Source organism: Frankliniella occidentalis, unplaced genomic scaffold, assembly GCF_000697945.3.
Source record: "Frankliniella occidentalis isolate FOCC.00 unplaced genomic scaffold, Focc_3.1 Scaffold17, whole genome shotgun sequence".
Lineage (NCBI taxonomy): Eukaryota > Metazoa > Arthropoda > Insecta > Thysanoptera > Thripidae > Frankliniella > Frankliniella occidentalis.
In genome coordinates this window covers 2564685-2570471 of record NW_026267147.1, presented here as the reverse complement: position 1 = coordinate 2570471, position 5787 = coordinate 2564685, and the positions used below count along the sequence as shown (strand labels likewise).

The following is a 5787-nucleotide window of genomic DNA, read 5'->3' as shown; positions in this document are numbered from 1 at the left end:
CTCTCTCTCTCTCTCTCTCTCTCTCTCTCTCTCTCTCTCTCAATCTCACTGGCTTTGTGCGCCCTCTGTCTCGGACTCCCCCGTGCACTCCAGTGTGTGCAGTGGAGTTGTCTAGGTCCAGCAGTACGTGGTGGTGGTAGTGGTGCCTGGTGCCTGTTGCTGCCTCCTCATCCTCCTCGCCGGTGGCTTGCGCCGTAAGCTGAGAGCAATTTCATCAAAGCACTGCCTCTGGAGTTGGACCGAGAAGAGCCGGCGGCAACTTTGTGAGCTAGGCTTGTGTGAAACAGTGTAACATTTTCATTTCATGCATAAGACAATCTTGTCTGCCTGTCATTTCAGAGAAAAAAACAAAACAAAACACATGTTAACCGAAAAAAACAATAAAATATGAAGAAATGTATGAATTACTGCTGTACCCAACTAAGCATGGAAGAATCTGAAGCAGATTGATTGAAAGAATAATAACCCAGGTAAAAGTGGTTGTATATGGCCATATGATTTGTATATGATCATATACAGCGATATATGCTTTATATATGACGACATATATGTCTACATATATGGTTGGTTGTATGTATATGGTTATATATGATCATACATGCTTGTGTATGGGCTTATATGTTACCATATATGGGTCCATATACGGTAATATATGGACCTATATATGGTATGAGCCCATATACAATTAAATATAATCAATATACGGTAATATATGGTCATATATGTGCTCATATATGAGGACATATATTACCATATACAGAACATATATAATTATATATAAAGCATATATAGACCTCCACCTGGGAAGCTTACTAATATACACCTGAGCCCATACTTTTTTCGGCTTACGAAAATTTCGCCATAATCCATTACAATTTTGTTGTTACATTTTCTTCAATAATTTCCTTTTTTTCTTTACTTGTCTGTGTGCATGCGTGAGTGTTGCCTTTTTTCCACACATCACATCGGTGGCAACGTCGATCGCCTGGGCCAGGGCGGGCCGCCTTTCCACGTCAAACCGGACGGGATTGAGAGACTTTTTGGAGCCGACGGCGGCAGCACGGCTCGGCTTCGCTCTGTTTTTCGCCGCCCGGGTCGGCCGGCGTGGCGTAGCGTGGCTCTAAGAACGTTTGAATGACAAGGCCGTGGATTTGGCAGGCGTCCCTTGGCGGACCGCGTGCGCACGGGCCACGACCACCATACGCAAGCGTTCCCGCCACAACCACTCTGTATGGCTCTGCCCTGCGGCTGTTATCTCTAAGTGTATTATGCTCTTTCGACTTAATGTCATAACTGATCAATACACAAATCCAACACCGTGGATCTGTAATGTTTTAAAAAACCACGTACTCAAAATATCACCCACTAAGTGGGAAGGGAGTGTTCGAAAGCTCTTCTCTACCGGATGCAAATTTGTATCCCAACTATATAACTACAAACAAAACTATACTTCAAACTCGGACAGCACGTTTAGAATTTTCGCACAGAGGCGTGAAATGCCACAGATTGTGAATAAACTGTCGATTTTGACTGTTGCTACAGTGACCTGCATTTGATATGCCCATTAAAGCTTTTTGCCTGGTGCCCTCCGCCTGTCTGCTGCTTCCGCAGAACAGCTGACTGCGACAGAATTGAGGGCGAAAAAGTTTTGAATTCCTTGAGTGGCTTCATCGTAATGAGAGACGGCCGAGAGAAAGACACACCTGGCTGCTTGGTGTGGGCTGCCATAACGCGTACAGTGTTCTCCGAATTTTTGAGTCAAGCAGGAAAGGGATTGGAAGAAGCAGAGGCCCCGACTCAGCTCCGTGCAGTAGGCGCTGGTTGTAAGCCACGAAATTTTTACGTTGGAAGTCTTTATCGGTTTCATGAATTACGTCTTTAAGAACTTCTTGTCATTTTAGTTGCCATACTTAAAAGTTTTAGTTTTCTGTTTTCTTTTCTAAATGTCCGAAAATGCAATAAGAGGGGTGAGGGGGTAGTTACACTGAAGAAAAAGAAGAGGACAGTGTATTTACCTCCTTTGCCCTGCCCCCAATCGCCAGTCTGAAGCCTCCACGGCGCAGTGCTCTTCGTCTTTCAGTCCCTTTCACCTCCCCTCCTCCCTCCTCCCCTCTTCTCTCCTTCCCCTCTGGCGCTCCCGCCGCTCCGTGTCTGGACGACACGCTTGGTCGCGGGTTGCGACGGAAATCTGACCCGCGGGCTCTTAGCCCCCCCCCTGTCTCCCTTCTCCAGTTCAGTTCTCCAGCGTGCTGGACAGGGCTCCCGAACCCCCCTCCCTCCTCCCTCTTCCCCCAACTCCTGGCCGACCCAGGTGAGGATGAGATGATTCTTCCTGCTTTGCCCCCCTCCAAAATTTTTTGGCCACCCCGCGGAGAGTTAGATAATTTATCACGGGCCGGAGGTCCCGCTGCTGCCGTCCGGCGCAGCGCGCGGCGCGGAGGTGCGAGAGAGACAAAATACTAATTACTAATTACCTGTCAGCTGTAATAAGAGGACGCTGGCATTACCATATCTTGATCGCGGAGATCAAGCAGCAGCAGCAGCTACTACAGCAACGTGATGCCTAAAAAAACTCTTTTTAGCACAATTTATATTCAGTATTGTATGATACTTCAATGTTTTGTTGCAGTGACGATACCCCTCGAGCCTGCCGCCCATCCTCGGACCCGCGTGACGATACCCCGCGAGGCACGGCGCGATGGTCGAGAGGACAGTAGTGCACTTGGACGCGCGTGACTTCGTACACTGATTCGGTAAGCAGCGCTCCTAGAAGTGTATCACTTGCTCGCCGCAAAAGCGTCCCTCTCTGGGACCCCGCCCGCGCGCTCGCTCACAGTGCCTTGTGTGAGAGATACGAAACACGCGCGCGCTCGATGCGATCCGAAGCAGGGGGCAGTCACGGTGCGTTATCCCTTTGTATTGTATCGCATTACCGAAATGTGACGACTGGGTTAGAGAGGGGGAGAGGAGAGAGGGAGGAAGGGGCAGGCAGAGGGATGCAAGAGGTCGGGCGGCAGGGCGTCCACGCATGCAAAACCTTAATTGTGTTAGAATGTTAACGAGGCGCCTCTGTCTAATGAATCTTAATGTGCGCGGTGCTCCGCGGTGCTGCGGCGGCTGCGGCGTCAGGACGGCCGTGTCAGACAACACGAGGGGGTGCAGGGCGAGGTGCGGGCCGTGAGCGTATCGGTGCTCGCCGGACGGACCGGTACACTGTGATGAGTGGAGCTGCAAATCGTAAGTCGCATATTGTTGCGCGAAGAAAATAATCCAATTCTGATTCCCATGGTTCATTTGCGCGTTGAAGTGAATTATAAATTTCTCACTCATCATTTTGAACGATGTTTATAGTGTTCAAAATTGGAATCATTTTGAATTACTTATCACCGACCGAAGCTTACGAACGAACTGAGATCAGCAATCGCTTCATAATTAGAGATTGGTCATCAGAAATACGCGAGATCAGTTTATTATTGCGTTTGTTTTTTGTTTTGTTTTTCAAGCACCATCACAAAAGACCGTGCAATACTCTTTGCTGACGTTATCCCCGAAAATATGCACGTTCCGTCATTTGAAGGTTGTTCAGAAAGCGAAAGGGGGATCCAGTACTTCCTAACCCCAAACTGAGAATATTAAGGTACCCGTTTATCATTAACTGAGCGCACACAAGGCACTTATTTCCTCAGAATTGTTGATCTTTGATATTTAGACTTGCTGACTCCTTTTGTGTGCCATTGTTTATAGAGTGAGGAGAAGGTTTAATAATTATTTTTCTCATAATTGAGGGGAACCTTTTTTTGTGTTTCCTGAAAACTAATGTTTTTGCAGTTTATAACCCCTCTTCTCTTTCCTGGGCCCAAGAGTTCGCCCACACTTTTAATATGCCGACATGCAAGTGCCATATCACCATATCAACCTTCTTTGATTCCACAACAATACTTGTTGACTTGCGCTGATCCTTCTTTTCCTGCGGCGACGCGGGCGCAATTTTAACAAACATGATTTTTGTTTCGCTTCACGGACGGCGCTGCGCCGCCCTGTCCGCCGGTGGGAGGTCTACGCTGCTGCTTCATTATGCATGTTATCCCGACCGAAATCTTCCCGTTTTGTTGTGGGTGCTGTGTGTGTGTGTGTGCGTGTGTGTGTGCAGGGACGCGCGTGCATGCGCATCGCACCTGTCAGGGGATCGTACTTCACATGACGTTCGGCCCACATTACGAAGGAAACATGTGAACTCGGACATACCTGCTGCGGCAGGGGGGGGGGGGCGCACGCACAGTAGGCACACGGTAAGGTGCTGAGAACGAAACAGCTGTCGCTCAGCACCCTCCTCCTCCTCCTCAGTGCCCCCTCCCCACTTCCTTGGGCCCCTCTTTCTCTCTCTTTCGTCTCCTTCTGGTTTTCTTTTATCGTTCATACTGGTTGCACAGAGTTGCGGGGCTTTTCTCCGGCTGACAGTCGTGCGCATCGCCGCGCCGCGGCTGACGACCCGAACAGCTACTGCACCAGTAGCAGGCAAGTGACGCCCCTTTGGATGTCTTGTCTGCTTTTCTTCGAATCTCTGCGCATAATCCTACTGTTTGATTTGGCTTTTTAAATGATGGCGAGGTCACCAATAATAGAAATCGTCCTCACATGCTCGCAAATTCTAACAAAACACAAATGTGTTGTCGTTTTGTATGGACCCAAAGTATTGTGAGATCTAGACTAGATGGTTTAGTACGGCCCAGGGGTTGTGAAATTCTGAACTCGCACACCCCATGTGCGGTCGGGCACGCGCGTGTGTGAGTGTACGAATGTGTGTGTTTGTGTGAGACTGTGTGCGTGAGCGCGCGCGCGGCTGGTGAGCGCCTCCACCGTTTAGGTCTCAGTGAAGCGATGCGCATCGCGCCGCTCCGTGTTGTGTGAATCAGACTAGAAAGGTGCGATGCAGTCCTGGGCCGCTGCAACCTGAGATGTGGCTGAACCATTGTAAATCGTTTTAGAAAAAATTGTAAGTTCTCATAATCCAAATAACAAATCCTTCCTCCCCTATTCAATTTGGTATGCAAAATGAGTTCGTTCGACTGATCACAGGCCGGACGTGATGTTCTTTGTTGGGCTCACCCTGTAGAGTTTCTGGCAGTGTAGCTGTATCACTAAGTAGCGGCAAGGACTGGACGCCCCGTCAAGGTCAAGGCGAGCGCAATCAGTCTGAAGCCCCTGGCACCGCTCTGGCAGCGCCCCGCTCGCCTCCACTGCAAAAAGCACTTCGTTTCCACGACACCTCTACTCCCCGTACAATTCTTACACCAGAAACGGGGCCGTATCAACCTGCAATGCTCCTGCGATGAACGTGTATACGTGACGGCACATTCTTGTCGTTTAGTCGTAACTCCTTATTGTTATAGCAATTTACTTTTTGAAAGGTCAGGTCAAAATGTTTCATTTGACATCAGAAGATGTAATCTTAAATGGGTTAGAGACGTTTTTTTCACGGTGTCTGCGCTCCCCGTTCGTCACGCTTCGAACGGCCTGCGAGGACCCGCACGAGGTGACTCAGCTGCACACATACGACACACACACCTATAGACAGCGCGCACACACACACACACACACACACACACACACACACAACTTACGAGGACATCGCGCCTGCCTCAGTGCATACAGTACCTTTACGGCAAATAAGAGCTATGACAGGGCATTGGCAGCGGCTAAGTGATTAAGTCATCATAGACGTTAAAGGGCCCATCCCATCACACACATGTCCAACGTCCATCGGTAACGCACGCACTAGCACTGGCT

At 49.1% G+C, this 5787-nt stretch overlaps 1 long non-coding RNA gene across 1 annotated transcript in view; it reads left to right on the top strand.

Moving 5' to 3' along the window:
- LOC127748868 (uncharacterized) overlaps positions 1 to 5787 on the top strand; it is a 77769-nt gene that overhangs the window by 61722 nt on the left and 10260 nt on the right. Inside the window, exon 2 of the long non-coding RNA XR_008010812.1 lies at positions 2630 to 2753. This is a non-coding gene — a long non-coding RNA (uncharacterized LOC127748868). The remainder of the gene's footprint in view (positions 1 to 2629; positions 2754 to 5787) is intronic.